At 45.0% G+C, this 19,125-nt stretch overlaps 1 protein-coding gene across 2 annotated transcripts in view; it reads left to right on the top strand.

Moving 5' to 3' along the window:
* The window catches only part of CCR8 (C-C motif chemokine receptor 8), a 133,302-nt gene that overhangs the window by 46,881 nt on the left and 67,296 nt on the right, over positions 1–19,125 (top strand). The gene's annotated exons all lie outside the window — the stretch shown is intronic.

Here is a 19,125-nt window from a genome sequence, read left to right as displayed (position 1 = left end):
CCAGTCCTCAGTCAAACTGCATGGGATCCTTGGAAATGATTTTGTAATCTGCATGCCTGTTCCTCCCCATACAGGGAATCTCAGATCGAGGAGTCAGGGCACTCTGGTCTAGGATTTGGAGAAGGAGCAGAGCATGCTCTGAGATGAGGGGGCTCTGAGGGGCGGCAGCTGGACATCTGCATTCTCAGAGTTTCCTTCTGTCTCCTGGCAGGAAATGTGACTCATGTCAGGCAAGTAAGTGAAGGGCATGGGAGGACCACAGAACTTGTGCTGGAGAAAAATGAGGCCCCCCCCCCAAAAAAAAAATAATTGGGGAAAACTGTTAACCTTAGGAGATACTGAGAGAGAACTCAGTGATACTGCAGGGCAGTGTCCTCCACCTTGAAGAGCCTGGGTTTATGTTTCCCTGTAAAGGGGCCAAGGGAGGGAGTGGTTCTACTTCCTGCCCCGGACTGTGTACTCTCCAGTACACTGTGAGACTCCAGCAACAAGTGGGTGTCTTCAGCTGAGAAGTGAGAAGAACACACCCCATGCTGGGAACTCTCCAGGGCAGTGCTCACTCCTCCCCTCCTGGTTAGTGCAGCTGACCTGGTGAATCATCCTTGTTCGAGATGCAGAGGCTCTTAGCTGAAAGGACTCCGGCTCAAGTGATGGTTACAGATGTACCTTCCTTGGGGAGCTTCCACAACCTAAGAGAAAAGGCATCAGTAGTGACTGATGGATTAGAGAAACGACATTTAAGGCTATTCTTGTTAGACATTGCAAGGGAGTTGACAACACTTAAGCAATGTCTTCAGTGGAGAGCCTGGTGGAAATGTTGGGGAGCCAGGTCCCCATTTTCTTTGCTTCTACATCTTCCAGGCAAGATCCTCCTCTAACCTTGCACTAAGAAATAGGCAAATATAGTAATTCTTGCCTCCTTCATTTATGAGTGGATAGATGGTATATGTGCCAAATGGCAACCCACTCCAGTGTTCTTGCCTGGAGAATCCCAGAGACAGTGGAGCCTGGTGGGTTGCCGTCTATGGGGTCACACAGAGTTGGACACGACTGAAGTGACTTAGCAGCAGCAGCAGCAGCAGTCATGCAAAAGCACACTTTATTTTCTCTTTTAACCACCAGGCAGGAATGATTATCTAAAGATGAGTTTTATCTGGCTCTCACAGTGTTTTTTAACTATATATATATATATATATATTTAGTTATATATGTATATATTTGGCTGTGCCGGGTCTTCATTATTTTTCTCTAGTGGCGGCGAGCAGGGGCTGCCCTCCAGTTGAGATGCTCGGGATTCTCGTCGCGGTGGCTTCTCTTGCAGAACGCAGACTCTAGGGCATGGGGCTTCAGTGGTTGCGGCCCCCGGGCCCTGGAGCACAGGCTCAGTAGTTGTGGCTCACAGGCTTAGTCGTTCCACAGCGTGTGGGATCTTCCCGGCCCAGGGTGGAACCCGTGTCTCCTGCATTGGCAGGTGGATTGTTATCTACTGTGCCCCCAGGAAGCCCCCTTGTAGTGTTTTTAAAAAACAATTTGAATTGACTGCCAATTTAAACCAGGCTATTTCATTTAAAAATCCCTATTTCCACATATTAAAAGCACTAAGCTACCCAAAGTCACTGTGTCTTGGAGATGCACCGTAGCTATTGTCTTATGATGGGATATGCTTGCTCCAGTTTGCTGAAGACCCCCATTGCCCTACCAGCTTCCTCACTCCTGTTAACTCGCTTACCTGGCCTTTGTCAGCATTTGGGTCTGTGACTCCTGCTTTAGTGGCTAGTAGGTCAGACAAGGAAACTCTGGGCAGGAAGAAGTCTAAATTCCTGGGCTCTGGGGACCACCTGAGGCATATCAAGGCCCCCAGGGTAAAAGAGAAAGGGTACTCCTTATCTAACAGGAAAACTAAAATTAAGTAACTAATCTGTAGATGTGAGATAATTATTAAAATAGTCCAAGACACAGGTAATAAAGGGATGGACACCAAACATCCAAACTTCTTTACTGGAACCGAAGCAAGAACACAGGGGTCTCTGTCCTCCCTTGGCCTTCCTATCCATGCACCTGTCACAGGAGACTGTAGTGAGCTGTTAATGGGTTTGCCTCTCACTAAACCTCATGTTTTTCCTCTGTAAAGAGGCCAGTAACCCCTCCTGCCACACCCTGGCACCCAGTCTCCTGTGAAGGAATCCTATATAAGAAAGGACTCTACCACCTGTAAAGTGCTCTGTTGTTAATTACCAAATAATGGTTAAGGTACCCTTCAAAGCATACCCTAAGACTGCTGCTGAGTTTGTTGGGAGAAACTGAATTCACTTCACATCAACCAATCTGTATTAGAATGTCTACATTGCAGTGGGTTCTGTAATGGTTAATTTTATATGTCAACTTGGCCAGGCTGTGGTATCCAGTTGTTTGGTCAAACACCAGTTTAAATGTTGCTATAAAGGTATTTTTTTAAAGATGATATCCTTGTTGTTTAGTCACTAAGTCCTGTCCGATTCTTTGAAATTCCATGGACTGCAGCCTGCCAGGCTCTTCTGTCCATGGGATTTCCCAGACAAGAATACTGGAGTGGGTTCCCGGGCCCTTTTCCAGGGGATCTTCCCAACTCAGGGATTGAACCTCTGTCTCTTGCATTGGCAGGTGGATTCTTTACTGCTGAGCCACCAGGGAAGCCACTTTTAAGTTGTTATTAACATTTAAATCTGTGGGTTTTGAGTAAAGCAGATTACTCTCCATAATGTGAGTGGGTCTCATCCAGTCATTTGAAGGCCTTTAACAAGAACACTGACTTCTGCTGAAGAAGAGGGAATTTTGTCTCCAGACTGAACTGCAGATTTCAGACTTGCCAGTTCCTATAATCACATGAACCAATGTCTTAAATCTCATATGTGTGTGTGTGTGTGTGTGTGTATGTGTGTATAACTAATAGGATATGTATGTATATCTCCTGTCTGGTTCTCTTGCTTTCACATAACATAATTTTCTTATTTAATGTTCATAACATTCTCTCAGAAGTAGGTATTGTTGGCTTCATTGTGCATTTTCTTTTGAGAATGCTGAAAGGACAGAGAGATATTAAGAAACCTGCCCAGGTCATAGGAAAAACAAATGTCCGAAGGCAAACATGTCTGGATGCAGAACCACCATATGGAGTCAGAGCTGAGACAAGTCCAAAGTGTGGGCAGGATAAACGGGCTCTTTACCCTCCAGATCCTTCTGTCCCATCATTCTCTGTCATGCTGTCCTTCTTGGTTCCCCTGCGAATAACTGTCATCTGGAGACCACTGGGGAGCCACGCTGAGCTGGGCAGTGACAGTATCCAAAGCAGGCAGAGACCCTCTACAGGGGGTGTGTATGCAGCCTGGACGTAGGCCTTGGAGGCAGAGGTGGTGGGAAAGTCCTCCTTTCAGGGTGAGATTACATCTCATTTTCTTCATTGCCCATTTTTTTCCCACTTTTGGCTATGCTCCATGGTATCTGGGGTCTTAGTTCTCTGACCAGAGATTAACCACCAGGGAAGTCCCCATTGCCCAATTCTTAAAGTTGCAAGTGATGGAAACTTAAATCAAATTGAACTAAATATGAAAGGGAATTTACTGGCTTATGTAATGAAAAGGCCAGGAGTTTGGGTGTGATGGGATCTGGGTTCCTGAGCTATGTCATCAGGAGTGTTTGTGTTTCATCATCAGTGGGTTCTGCTTTTCTTTGTGTTGGCTTTATTGTCCAGCAGATTCTTCCTATTGGTAACAAGACAGTGATGAACATATCTACATTTCCAGCCCGCCAACTGAAGCTCTGAGAGAGAGGGGATACCTGCTTCCAGCAGTGACCACAGTGTCCTGAAATTGACTCTTACTGTGCCATCTTGGAACAGATGTCTTCTCATGACCAATCTTTGGGGCCAGAGGTGTGGAATATAATGTGTTCCCCACAGCCTAGAGTATATCAAAGTGTTTTCTGACTTTCTGACATAAAAGAATTCACAAAGGTAGCACTTAATAGGTTTACCTAACTGAAAATTAGGAGTTTGGATGTCAACATTCATGATAAAAGTGAAAACAGAAAATGGGACAAAAGTATTTGCCAATCATGGCTCATAGTCTGAATATAAAGAGCACACGTATTGATAGGAAAAACACTGGCCTGATGACTTAGAAAAATGGACATTTGGCAGTCCCACTTAGGCATCCCAAAGACACCTCTCTCAACCTCTCTTTGTCTCCATAGAGATCAAACAAATGCGGCAGGTGGTTAAAATGGGTGAATCCCGGTAAAGGTTATATGATGTTTATTGTAGTACTCATTTAACTTCTTAGCTTTGAAATTTTTCAAAATAAAGAGTTGGGGGAAACAAGTGAAAGAAACTTTCTTAATTTTAGTTCTTAATCTAGTTAAATATTCTGGCTTTTTCAAAATCTGAAGACGAAAAAATTTGAAGTGAATTTCCCCAGAATTCCTCTTCCTATTTCTCTAAGAAGAACAACAGTTCTTGTCTGAGACAGGGACAGCTGGGTGTTTTCAACCTGGGCAAAGCCCAGACAACACCAACCAGCAGGTTGAAAGAGGAGGCTGTCATAACTAAAACATCCAGTTACTTGCTAATAACTCAAGAGAGAAAGTACCCTCTTTTTACTTTAAAGGATGGAAGTTCCCAAATTAAAAGCAACCTCCTGGAAAGAGGGTGGCTGAGTAGTAACATGGTCCTGTGTTCATCTCCCAGCCTGGCCCTTTTCTGCTTGTGTGTGCACACTAAGTTGTTCAGCTGTGTCTCTTTGCAATCCTATGTACTATAGCCCACCAGGCTCCTCTGTCCATGGGATTTTCCAGGCAAGGATACTTCAGTGGGTTGCCGTTCCCTTCTCCAGGGAATCTTCCTGACCTAGGGATCAAACTCTAGTCTCTTATGTCTCCTTCATTGGCAGGTGGGTTCTTTATGACTACCGCCACCCGGGAAGCCCTTCTGCTCGTGGGACGCAGCCAATGATGATCACCACCACCTCCACCACAATGAATATTCATGGAGCACCAGTTATGCGCCAGGTCCAGATCTAAGAACTTTATAGCTATGAATACATATTAATTAATTTAATTCATTCATGTCATTCAGTTCATTATGAGGTGAACTATTATTGCCACACTCACTTTATAGAGGAATAAATTAAGTCTAACAGCGTTGAGAGCTTGCCCCAGATCTTACAGCTGGTAGGTGAAAGATGATATTTGCACTGGGCTGTGACCCTCTGGAGCTCCCCCTTGTCACTATTACATGGTGTGATCTTTCAGACATAGCCTTTGGAAAAGAGTTACAGCAAAAGGCAGCTGGCCAGTGGTTTAGTTTTGAGGAGGGACTGGTCCGTGTGCATGTGAACCTTTAATACCCTCAGCAGAGCAAACAGGAGGTTAATCATGGGGTTACCCTTATGACTGGGCCATTCTAGGGGTGGTACCTGCAGGGGAACCAACCTTAGTCCACAAAATGGAAGTTCCTTTATAAAGAACAAGATGAAATTCCATCCAAGTAAGTTCTGGGTGGCAGGTGGATCAGCCAGCAAGTTCCGGGGGACCAACCATCCCATTGTGGGTATGTGTCTGAACGTCCTCCTCCTTGTAAAAACCCGAGGGCCTGCGCACCTCTTGGCCAGACTCTCTCACCTTTCTCCATGGGTAGCAGAAGAGGTACCCATAGTGGATTTCACATCAGCTCAGCTAGAAGGACTACCCAGGGCAGGAACCAGTCACAGATCCTCTCAGGGAATGGGGGGAGCGAGCTTGGGAAAGATCATGCACTTGACTTTGTCAACCTAAAGTTGTGCCTCAAACCCTGTAAGGGTAGCAGCCAGCACAGTGGCGTGACTCTGACTCGGACGGACACTGTGAGTGGTCTCTCAGGCTTTCAGGGCTGCCTTGTGGTGAGTGCCAACCAGGCCAGTGGTGTGGAGGGCTGCAGACTGCCTTGCCACCACCCCCTAGCTCAGTGCCTCGGCACAGCAGACACACACACAATGGCAGTTCTCTCTTTCAGTCGATTTGTGCTATGCTGCTGGCAGTTCCCTTGGTGGGAGGATGCCACTCTTTGGGGTGTAAATGTTTCCCAGACTGCTCTACCTCGGCTGGTTCCTGAAATGAGAAGCCCTGGGAGGAAGTCAGCCCGTCCTGCAGAGTAAAAGGCTTGTGGCATCCCTCTTGTCCCCTCAAGCAGAGAGGGGCCCCTGCTGGAGTGGCCTCTCTTAGCCTCACCTCCCAGGGCCTTGGACCTCCCAGAGCCTTGGACTGCTTCAGGATAAGTCATGGCATCTTTTGTCCAGTTTTAGAAAGATGCTATTTGGATTTTGCTCATAGCTATGAAAATAAATACAGGATTTATAATGCTGGGGATTGAGGAAGGGTTTTGCAACTCACACCCCAAAGGAGAAGTATTAGCTTCCTCAGCTTCCCCCTGACAGTGGAGATTAATGTCCCTCCACCGCACTGATGACTAACAGGCAGTGGGAACTAAAATAGATCTCCATCATGCCGGGAGGGGAGTGAGGGCACCCAGCTCCCCCTGCTTCTTGGCTGGCAGGTGTAGGCAGGATGCTGACTGGCAAAGTCTCCCTGTGAAGCAAGCCAGGCACAAGTCCTGTGGGTGGGGGCAGTATATGGCCACGATTTGGGGGGCAGCCTCCTGCATGGACCGCATTGCCCCAGAGGTCCAGCCTGGGGAGGAGGGGGCATGGAGCAGCTGGTCCAAGGCTTTCCTCCTCACATTAGGGCCCTCCAAGCCCTTCCTGCCATACCTCTCCCCTTACTCTGCAGCTTTTCTGGCTGGGCTTGTGGCTGGAGGGCAGCACTACAAAGAGAAAAGGGAAAGGATGAAGAGGGGGAAAAGAATAAAACCAGGAGGGCTGTTCAAGTAGACGGAGCACAGAGAGTGGGGAGAAGGAAAGTGGTCCCAGAGGGTGGGAAGCTGGGGGCGTTTGTGGAGGCTCAACTCAGGTCTATTAAACGCACTTCCACCAAAATCAAGCAAATTCTTAAACTCTTACAACAGCGATTGTGGCATGAGAAGGTGCCCCGAAACCTCCAACTGTGGGGGTGTAATTGACTGCTGTGCTCCGAGGCGGCTCCCCGCTCAGGTGATGAATGTGGCATGGACATTGGGCAGGTCCACCTTCGGCAGAGGGGGCCTCCTCTGACAATGACTTTGGCTCCATGACACCCCAGTGCCCTTGCCAAAATCGTCGTTTCCTATCTCCAACCGAGGGGACACACTACATGATGGTCTGAAGGCTCTCTCAGCCCCCCTGGCTCCCCCACCTCCCTTACAACCGTTTCCTCTAACACATAGCTCTCCTATCCAGTTCCTTCCCGTCTTGGCATCTGCTTCTGTGACCCCCTCCGCTATTAATAGCAGAAAACCCTAACACTAAGTACTAGTGTTATGTTTATTTTACACCCGAGAAAACCAAGGCACAAAAAGGTACAGTGAATTGCTTCAAGTTTTGCAGCTGGTATGTGGCAGAGCTGAGACCTGAACCCACCCGCTAAACCACCGCACTGCTCTTACCATCTCACTCACGGGGCAGCCGATCCCAAGTCACGTTCAGAGATGAACTCACGGTCACTTGGCTAGCGTAGCCCAGAGACCCTAGGGAACACACGAGAACTAACGACACCAACCCTCAGTGGTCTGGTGCCCCAGGTGCCCTGGGGGGGGGTGGCATCTTCCTATGGCTTTCTGGAGTCACAGGGGCACCTCCCAGGTGTCAGGGACAAGACTGCTCTCTGATGGCATTCCCCATGTCAGCCAGACATCATCAACCGCTTCCGGGCGTCCATGTCTTCCAGGGCTTGTCAGGAATGAGCTCTGAGGCTTCACACAGACCAGCCTTGCTTCCTTCAGGATCTGGGCAAATGGTCTTGCTCCTGAGAGGGTCTGGCAGGTTCTCTGGAAGCACTGGGGCCTGACGCCTGTTTTCCCTTCTCCACACCTTTCACATCTCGGGGCCCAGGAACCTCTGCACAGAGGCAGCTCCCTGATAGGTCATGCCGTCCTTCTTCACCCTCCTGTTACTAGGGAAGAAAAAGGTAGCAAATTGTGGTTTTTGATTTAAGAAATAAATTTAATTCATGCAAGTGGTCCATCCTCAAAAAAAATGAGTCATAAATATAGAAGTGCATATACTTCTTTAGATATGTTTAAATATAGTACACAGTGTCAAACTAACTATAGCTACTTCCACGACTGAAGCAACTTAGCACCACACACACACACACACTCACAACTTCACAATGCATCCTGGTCAGCCACATGTCAATCGTTTGTCAGTGGGAACTTGGTCACTGTTTTTCTTTTATCCCCTAGCTTTATTGAGATATAATCTACATATAACATTGTGCAAGTTTGCAGTATTCAGCATGATAATTTGATACCCATATGTATTTGCAAAATGATTACCACAGTAAGGTTAGCTAACCCATCCGTCGCCTCACATAATTGCCTTTGCGTGTGTGGTGAGAACATTTAAGGTCTGTTCTCTTGGTAGATCTCCAGTATACAATGCAGTGTTCACTCTCATCAGTAGGCTGTACATTAGATCCTTAGAGCTTACTCATAGCCGGAAGCCTGTGCACTTTGACCAGCGTCTCCCCATTTCCCTACCCATCAGGCCGTGGCAGCCACCATTCTACTCTCTGTTTCTATGAGTTCAGCCTTTTAAGATTCCACATATAGCTGAGATCACACAGTACTTGTCTTCCTCTGGTTTGACTTACTTCACTTGGCATAATATCCTCAAGGTTCATCTGTATTGTTGCAGATGTTGGATTTCCTTCTTTTTTAAGGTGGAAGAATATTAAATTGAACACACATGCCACATCTTCTTTATACATTCATCCACCTATGGTCCCTTGGTTGGTTCCCTGCCTTGGCTGTTGTAGATAAGGCTGCAGTGAGCATGGAGGTGCACATGTTTCTTCAAGATACTGATTTCTTTTGCATATATATCCAGAAGTGGAATTGCTGGATCATATGGTGGTTCTATTGTTAATTTTTTGAGGAACCTTCATACCATTTTCTTTTACCACCAACAGTACAAAAAGGTTCCCTTTTCTCCATATCCTTGCTAGCACCTAATCTCTTGTCTATTGACAATAACCATTTTAACATATGTCCAGTGATATCTCATTGTGGCTTTGATTTGCATTTCCCTGGTGATGAGCCTTTTCATGTACTTGGCCATTTGTATGTCTTCTTTGAAACAACGTCTATTCAGGTCCTTTGCCCATTTTTTAACCAGTTGATCACTATTTTTCTTGCTCTATTCATTTTACCACAGTAAACCTTTCCTAGGTGCTATGCTATGCTTTGTCACTCAGTCATGTCCAACTCTTTGCGACCCCATGGACCGTAGCTCACCAGGCTCCCATTCTTAGGGATTCTCCAGGCAAGAATACTGGAGTGGTTGCCCTGCCCTCCTCCAGGGCATCTTCCCAACCCAGGGATGGAATCCACCTCCTGCATTGCAGATGGATTCTTTACCATCTGAGTCACCAGAGAAGCCCATAAACCTTTCCTACTTGATTAATATTTTTCACATTCTGAATAGCAGCTGCTGACATCATGCAGCATATGTCACTGAACACAGAAGTCATATATTTCCAAGGATTCGCTCATGTTACCTACAGAGCAGAATAACATCTCTTGCATCCTCACCCTCTCCACCCTTCATATTTTGATAAACAAAACTGGATTCATGAAGATGCATGTGAAACTTCAGGTCCCATGTAGGTCCCACGGTGGGTCTAAAGCTGCATAAGCGGCTCTGGCACTTTGGGAATCACCATGGGTTACTTGGAGTACCTGTGCATGTGAGGTCTCAAGGTAATGCATCTTCACCCCTTTCCACTAATGAAGAGGGAAGAGAACTGAGGGGCACATGAGCAAGTTTCTAGACAGTGATGTTAAGGCCAGTGGGGTTTGGGAGAAGGGGACTTTAAACGTTTACGCAGGGCTTCCCTGGTGGCTCAGTGGTAAAGAATCCATCTGCCAGTGCAGGAGACCCGGGTTCCATCCCTGATCTGGGAAGATCCCGCATGCCATGGAGCAACTAAACCCATGCACCACAACTATTGAGCCTGTGCTCTAGAACCCAGGAGCCACAATTACTGAAGCCTGAGCACCCTAGAACCCATGCTCCACAAGAGAAGCCACCGCAGTGAGAAGCCCTTGCACCTCAACTAGAGAGTAGCCCCTGCTTGCCGCAACGAGAGAAGCCTGCACAGCAGCGAAGACCCAGCACAGCCAAAAGTTAAATAAATGAATAAATAAACTTTGGGGCAGCAGAGGACAAGGGTTGTGAGCCTGGCTTGAGGCCCTGCCTTGTGCTAGAAACCATCACAGCTACTTTTACCACGGTCTCTTTTCTCCTCTGAATATAGCTATCACCACCCCATTTTTTTTGATGAATAAACTAAGGCCCAAAGCAGTTAAGTAATATCCAAAAACCAACACTCTCAGAATAGAAAGTGCCTAACCTCCAAGTCCAGGTTCATTAGGGAGGAGGGTGGATCTTCACAGACAAGAGAGTAGCAAGATGGCCTTGGCATCCTTCTGGCATCCTTGGCATCCTTCTGGCATCATTGGAGACTCCGTGAAGTCGGAGATGCCAGGCCCTGTGACTGGACATCTGTAATACTTGGAAGGAGGGGGAGTCTGGCAGGTGTTCTGTTAGCCTGGAGTGACCAAAGTGACCAGGGCGACAAATAGAACTTTCCCGAAAGATGACCTGGGCTCCTTATGCCTCCTGAATTTGCTCTGATGTCGTATCTGGAGTCTGTACATAGTGTTTTTGGCTCTCCTCTTTTGCTGGTGAAGGCACAGGAGACTTCAGACACAATCCACCTTCTTCACTGCTGCCGTTGTACCATCTCCAGACCAAGCATTTCAAAAATCCTCCTCCTCTAAGGATCTGGTACCGTCTTACTGGTTCATACCTCTTTGGGTAATATACCTGGATGCCTTTAGGAAGTAGCCAAGTCAAATGTGATAAAAACTCCAAAGAATTGGCATTGGCATCAGCTGCCTATGATTTTTCCCAGCCTGTGAGCATCTGTCTGTTAACTCTAAGTAATGATGGATTAATGCAGTGTCATTTCTGCTCCCTCTGAGCAATTTACATTAATGACCTTGATAAATATATTGTAGCTAAGAGTTATTTTCTTGATTTGCAGGTTAAAAAACATCTGGCTATGCACTCTACTATATATAAAATAGATACAAGAACCTACCGCGTAACACAAGGCACTATATTTGATGTCTTTTAATAACCTCCCAGTAGATAGTTTGGGGAGTTAGTGGGGAGGTGGGAGCCACTGGGTAGTCGTGAGAGGAGAAGGGACATAATCTGATTGGATATTAAGAGGACTCCCCGGGATGTGGTGTAAGGAATGGACCATGGAGTAGAAACAGAGAGGAGTGTGGAGTTGTCTGGGAGAAGGAAGGTAATATGTTGGATGGAGGACAGTGGGGGAAGTGATGGGGAGAAATCTGCAGCATCGGTTTTGCAGAAGGTGCTGTCTGTCTGGGACTTGCTGGTGTGTTGGAAAGAGGGGCATCCAGGATGACTCTGAGCTTTCTGACCAGAGCAACTGGAAGAAGGGAGTTGTCCTTTCCTGCGACAGTGAATAGTGCATGGCTTTGCAGTGATGCTGGAAGATACTGTTGTCCAAGGGAAGCTGTTATGGAATTGAACGCTCACATCTGGCCTCGGGAGGAGTCTGGGCTGGAGAAAAATGTCTGGGCATCATCAGTGTGGAGAGATGGTGTCCAAAGCTTTGCAATGAACTGAGATCTCCAGGGGAGTGAATGTAGATAGAGAACAGAAGAGATTTGGGGACTTAACCTTGGGGACCTTGATGTTTTGAGGCCAGGGAGGCGGAAAGAACCAGTGAAGGAGACTGTGAAAGAAAAGGCAGTGAGGTGGTCAGAGAACTGGGGGAGAGAGAGTGGTATCTCCAGCGCCAAATGGAGGAGGAAGCGATCTATGTTGTCAAATGCTCTGGTGGGTTGATAAGGTGGGGCCTGACTGTGGCCCATAGGATTGAGCCACATGGAGAGCGTTGGTGATTTTGACAAGCGTGTGTCTAAAGGGGTGGGAAGAAGAAAGGTAAGGAGAGAATAAGGTCCAGGGAACAGGAAACAACTCTTAAGTATCTCTGAGTGGAGAAGAGATTTGAGACAAGAGCTGGAGGAGATATGGAATCAAGAGGAGGGCTCTAAAAGTGAGAGGTATCTGGCCTCCTGGTATCATCCAGCAGAGAGAAGAGATTCACTGTGCGGGAGAAACAAGACAAATGCAGGAAGACACTCCTTGGGGAAGCAGGAGGGAAGGGATCTCTTACACAAGTGAAGAGTTTGGCTTTAGATAAGGGCAGGGATGATTCTTACCTGGAGGAAAGGAAGAGTACATGGCACATCTGCAGGTCGGTGGAAGATGTGGTCGTGGGAACCTGTGGAAACTCTTTTCTACTTCTCAGTGGAGTAATAGGCACTTTTGAAATAGGCACTTTAAACGACGGAAGTGTTAATTAGCCTTTTGTTATTAGGCTTCTCACCTTGGCAGCCGGGCATCCTCTTACCCCCAAACAGTGCTGCCTGGATAGGCCAAGGAGTCCTTAGGGTTGTACTAATGGAGTTCCCTGACTGACTGGAGCACCACCTTTGCTAGCCAAAGCCCAAGATCCAGAGTGTCTGCAAGTTATTGTGGTATGGATTTCTAATCAATTCACTGCCATATAAGATATAAATAATTTGTGAGATGCAACCCAGAAAGAATTCATTGGAGAATTTTTTTTTCTTTTCCAATTTAATTATTTTTTAGTTGAAGGATAATTGCTTTACAGAATTTTGTTGTTTTTTGTCAAACATCAACAAGAAACAGCCATAGGTATACACATGAAGATTTAAATAAGGTTGCTTATGTTTGTTTTTTTCTTTCTTTCTTTCTTTCATTTTGCAAGTACCGAGCTCTACATTATATTGAGATGGCTGCATCCCAGTGTATCCAAAATGATAATGGATGCATTGAAAGTCAACCTTCCTGCAACCAACTGTGCTAAACCTTGAATTAATTCTTTCTTTGTTGCCTCTTGCAGATTGTTTATATCTCATATAGAAGTCAATATTTTAAGCATTCAAATTACAGAAGGACTTCAGGGGTACCCAGTTCATCCCTATTTCTTCTCCCCCCAAGACACCCTTCCCTTCTTAGAGTGTCATTACCTTCTTCTCTTCCTAGATTTTGTTGGGATTTTTTCCCCCTAATTTTAAAATTGTGGCAAAATATACATAAAATTTACTATCTTAAATTTTAGGTGTACACATCAGAAATATTAAATACACTCATATGCGTTATACACTGTGACCACCATCCCTCCCCATAACTCTTGCAACACTGAAACTCTATACCCATTCAGCAATAACTTCTATGACCCCTTCCAGTAGACTTTGCAGGTCTCAGATGGCCTCTCCTTAACTCAAATGCTAAGTCATCTCTGTTTCCTTAAAATAACTTCTTTTGTGATGTTATCGGTCACTTTTGTGTATTTGGCTTTTAATTAAACAATAGTTGATTTACAATGTTGTGTGAATCTGCTCTACAGCAAAGTGATTCAGTTGTACCTATGTACACATCCTTTTTTAAATATGCGTTTCCATTATGGTTCATCATGGAGTAGTGAACAGAGTTCTCTGCGCTGTGCGGTGAGGCCTTGCTGTTCGCCCTTCCGTGTGTGATAGCTTGCATCTGCTGACCCAGTCTCCCAGTCCGTCTCCTGCAGCCTCCACCCCCTCGGCAACCACCAGTCTGCTCTGTGTCCCTGATTCTGTTTCTGTTTCATAGGTAGGTTCGTTTGTGTCATATTTTAGATTCCATGTGTAAGTGATATGACATGGTATTTGTCCTTCTCTTTCTAATTTACTTTCCTTAGTATGCTAATTTCTAGTTGCATCCCTGTTGCTGCACGTGGCGTGATTTCATTCTTTCTAATGGCCGAGTAGTATTCCATTGTCTATCTATTCCTCTGTTGATGGACAGTTGGGTTGTCTCCATGTCTTGACTATTGTGAATAGTGCTGTAATGAACATAGGAAGGGGTGCATGTATCTTTTTGGATTAGAGTGTTCTCTGGCTATGTGCCCAGGAATGGGATTGCTGGATAATGTGTGTGTGTGTGCTTAGCCGTTGGGGTTCGTCCTCTTTGCAACCCAATGGACTGTAGCCTGCCAGGCTCCTCTGTCTGGAATTTTCCTGGCAAGAAGACTGGCGTGGGTTGCCATACCTACTCCGTGCTGGACCGTATGGCAGCTCTGCTTTTGGTTTTCTGAAGAACCTCCACACTGTTTTCCATGGTGGCTCTACTAACTTACATTCCTACTAACAGTGTAGAAGGGTTCCCTTTTCTCCACACCCTCTCCAGCATTTGTTAAAGAGATATCACTGATGGCCATTCTGACCAGTGTGAGGTGATACCTCATTGTATTTTTGATTTACATTTCTCATTTGCATTTCTCTGATAATTGGCAATGTTGAGCAGTTAGGTCTGTTGAGGTCTTCTGCCCATTTTTCAGTTGGGTTGTTTGTTTTGTCGTTGAATTGTGTAAGCTGTTTGTCTATTTCAGAAATTAATTAAGCCCTTGTTGGTCACATCATTTGCCAATACTTTCTCCCATCCTGTAAGCTGCCTTTTTTTTGTGGGTTCCTTTACTGTGAAAAAGCTTATACATTTGATTAGGTTCCATTTGCTTACTTATACTTTTATTTCTATTGCCTTGGGAGTTTGATTCAGTTCAGTTCAGTCGCTCAGTCGTATCTGACTCTTTGCAACCCCTTGGACTGCAGGACGCCAGGCCTCCCTGTCCATCACCAGCTCCCGGAGCTTGCTCAAACTCGCATCCATTGAGTCAGTGATGCCATCCAACCATCTCATCCTCTGTCGTCTCCTTCTCTTCCTGCCTTCAGTCTTTCCCAGCATCAGGGTCTCTTCCAATGAGTCAGTTCTTCACATCAGGTGGCCAAAGCATTGGAGCTTCAGCTTCAGCATTAGTCCTTCCAATGAACACCCAGGACTGGTCTCCTTTAGGATGGACTGGTTGGATCTCCTTGCAGTCCAAGGGACTCTCAAGAGTCTTCTCTAACACCACAGTTCAAAAGCATCAATTCTCCAGTGCTCAGCTTTCTTTATAGTCCAACTCTCACATCCATACATAACTACTGGAAAAAACATAGCTTTGACTAGATGGACCTTTGTCTGCAAAGTAATGTCTCTGCTTTTTAATATACTGTCTAGGTTTGGGCACAGAGCTCCTGAACCCTTTATAATTTCCTAAGTGATAAGAACACCAGGAGCATCTTTTATTTAGTGAGACACTCTGAGTGGCTGCTGGGTGGTCATTGAAGACCAGCCTTAGAATTTGCTTGATTTGGTGCTTGAAATTTTCAGCTCTACCTCCTATCCTCCAGAGAGAGGAGGGGGACTGGAAAAGAAATGGAGTTAATAATTGATCACACAAAGTAAAGAAGCTTCCACAAATTCCCGGGAGTATGGGGTTCAGGGAGCTTCTGGATTGGTGAACACATCCATGTACCAGAAGGGTGACACAGCCCAACTCCACAGAAACAGAACTCCTGCACTAGGGACCCTCTCAGGCCCTTGCACTTGTACATCTTCATCTGACTGTTCCTCTGTATCCTTCGTCACATTCTTTAATAAACTGGTAAACATAAAGAAGTGTTTTCTGAGTTCTGTGAGCTACTCCAGCAACTTAATCCAACCTGAGGAGGGACTGTGGGAACCTCTGATTCAGTCAACTGAGACAGAACTCGTGGGTAACCTGGAGACCTACTGCTTGTGATCGGCCTCTGAATGGAGTGGAGAGGTCTTGTGGGACCGAGTGCTTAACCCGTGGGATCTCTAGGTAAATAGTGTCAGAATTAAGTTATTCAGTAAAGTGTAAGATACCCAGTTGGTGTCACAGAGATGTGGAGAAAACACCACATATATTTGGTGATCAGAAGTGTCAGAAATGAAGTGCTCTGTGTAAGTACTAGAGGAGATGCACAGGAGAGAAACATAGTGGGGAAGAGCTGGATTTTTCCTACACAGGAGGGGGAAGAATCCATGCTTTTCCTTATACATTCATGCCCGTCAGTAGAGGCTTGCCTAGATAAAGTCTATGTGGACTTCTGTGTAATCATTAAAATCATGATTGAGTTTAATACATGGGAAAATGTTAATGCTATAATGTTAAGTGGAAAAAATATCTAAAACTGTATGTATGTTATGGTCTCAAAGCTTTTATTTAAAAAATTGTATCTGCAGAGAAGGACATGGTAGAACCTACCTCAGTGTTATACAATGTTTGATCTATAGGAGGTGGGAATGTTGTGTAATGTAAAAATTGTATACACCTCTTTATTCTTTGTATTTTCTGATTGTCCATCTCTTTGATAATCAGGAAAAGACAAAGAGTATAAAGCAAGCACATTAAAAATTGAACAGCCTTTCTCATTAGTCAAAGAAATGTGAAGTAAAACTTTTTTTGGATCTGCCTAAATAAATGAGAAAATATGGGGTAAAAGAGTCGTTCTTCTGCTGAGTGTGTTTTGCAGTTTCTAGAGATGTCTAGGATGTAACTCTGGGAGGAACTTTGGCTGTTGCCCAGTGGCATGTGTCACATAGCAGAAACAAACGTGGCACCATGCATCCTCAAGAAAACATCTCAACCCTCCTCAAGACAGAGGGCCTCTTGAAGAGAGATGGGCTATTTCCACACTTGTGAACACCTACTCCTCTCACTTGGTCTTGGGTAGCTCAGAATGTGGTTGCCAACTCAGCAAGTTAAGCAAACAATATTACAGTCATGTTGAAACTGAAGTGGTCCTCATGGGCCTGGAGAATGAGATGCAGGTAGAAAAGAAAATTTGCTTTTTGCTACTGAGTTGGGACAGACTGCCCCAATTTTGAGGGCACTAATGGGACTTTATCTAGGGCTGAAGTGGTACCCAAGGTGGGCCTTTCAGAGTTGGGTTGCCAAGTTTCCAGGTGTGGTTGTTGGCTTTTTGAGGCCAGAAGAGAATTCTCCTCCTGGGTGCTCAGGGACAGTGTTGCAGAGAGAGAGCGATTATGGAAAGCCTGCCAGATGCAGTGGATTATAAGAGATGATAGCTCTTCTCAGTAACCAAAAACATGTGTTCTCCATCTGTCTTGGTAGCAAAGCTCCTGGGAAGCCACCTTCTTCCTCAAATGGTCGTTTTAAGAGCATGTTGCTTTTCAGTCGCAAGGTCGTGTCTGACTCTTTCTGACTGCATGGACAATGGCAGCCCAGGCTTTCCTTTCTTTCACTGTCTCCAGAGCTTACTCAAACTCATGTGCGTGAGTCAGTTATGCCATCCAACGATCTCATCCTCTGTCACCCCCTTCATATCTGGGCTATTGTAAATTTATTCCTAGGTATTATATTCTTTTTGATGTAATTATTAATGGAATTATTTTCTTAATTTCTCTTCCAGATAGTTTATCATTAGTGGAAAGAATTACAACAGATTTCTGTGTTTCGATTTTGTGTCCTGCAATTTTACTGAATTTGTTTATTAATTCTCACAATTTTGTGATGAAATCTTTATGGTTTTCTATGTATACTTATATATGTATATATTGTAAAGTGATTATGAAATAAGGGTAATTAACACATCTATCACTTCACATAGTTAACAATTTTTTTGTGTGTGGTGAGAACTTTTAAAATCTACTCTCTTAGGAACTTCCCTGACAGTCCATTGGTTAAGACTCTGCGCTCCCAATGCAGGGGGCACGGGTTTGATCCCTGGTCAGGGAACTAAGATCCTGTATGCCATGCACAGCCTGGTCTAAGACATAAAATAAATAAATAAAGAAGAAAAAGTTTCTCAAATATTAAAATCAACTGTTTAAGCAACTTTCAAATATACAAATATACAACACAGTATTGTTAACTGTAGTCACCATAGGATTGGTCTAAATTTGTATTAGGAGGAGGAAGTCAGTAAACCGAGACTTAAGGGATCTACCTCTTTGATTAACTCACTGTTTGGTCTTGGGCCAGTCTCTGGCCCTCTCTGGACATCCTTTCTCTAACCTGCAAAGTGTGGGTTTGTACTCAACAATTTCTGACCACCCACCCTTCTGTGATTCTGGGAAAAAGCAAGATGGCATGGGCAACGTAGTATGAGTTTCCTCACTGGGAAAGATCCAATCTGATAATAATAATAATAAAAGAAAGTAGTTGCCACCATTTGTCTGACCTTGCTTTCCAAGCCTGTGTTGTGAGCTTTGGGAAGGTAATCTTACTAAATCCTCATCATCTTTCCAGGAAGTGGGCACTGTTTTTATTCTTATTTGCCAGCTGAGGAAACTGAACCTTAGAGATGTCAAATACCTTGCCCAGGGTCACAGAGTCAGTCTGCTGGGACACAGTCACAGACGTCTATCTGTGTTCGGAGTTCCCTTCTGCTTTGGGGAAGCCCAGAGCCCAGCAGCCGTGGTGGATCTGATTCAGCCGTGCTCTTAGGGTCAACTGTCCTTTTCAGATGTGCCTTTCTTTCCTTAGACACCAGCATCACAGCTATTTAGGGCTTTTCAATGACCTTCCTAATTTTCTCCCTATTCTGTCTTAGTAAAATGAATGAACGTTTCTTATGATACAAATCTAATTGTCTTCTAGAAATAAAAGTGTTTTCTCTCTTCTTTGTTCCTCAAGACAAAAGAATTTTTTTCCTCTTTTCTTAGGAGTCCACTAATAAGTTAAATTTTTAATGAAAAACTTGATGATTCAACAGTTGGGACAAGGATCAGGTGATAAGGGATGAAACTGTGAACACCCTGAGAACACCCTCTTCCATTGGTTGTCTGAGCCAGAGCTCCAGCAGCATCCCACCACATACTCTGTTCCCAATGCCTTTCACTGTTCTCAGACTTTTCTCCTAAAATCTCAAGATCTTAAGACTCAGGTAAGATGTTCTAAGATTAGGGTCTTAAGATCCTTAATGACTCAGGTCAGGTGTCCTTGTTCTTGTGTTACCAAATAATGTAAGAGTATGCTTTTTTTTTT

The sequence above is a fragment of the Bos indicus x Bos taurus genome, chromosome 22 (assembly GCF_003369695.1).
Source record: "Bos indicus x Bos taurus breed Angus x Brahman F1 hybrid chromosome 22, Bos_hybrid_MaternalHap_v2.0, whole genome shotgun sequence".
In the NCBI taxonomy this organism is placed as follows: domain Eukaryota; kingdom Metazoa; phylum Chordata; class Mammalia; order Artiodactyla; family Bovidae; genus Bos; species Bos indicus x Bos taurus.
The sequence above is the reverse complement of the archived record's forward strand: the minus strand, read 5'-3'. Positions and strand labels throughout refer to the sequence as shown.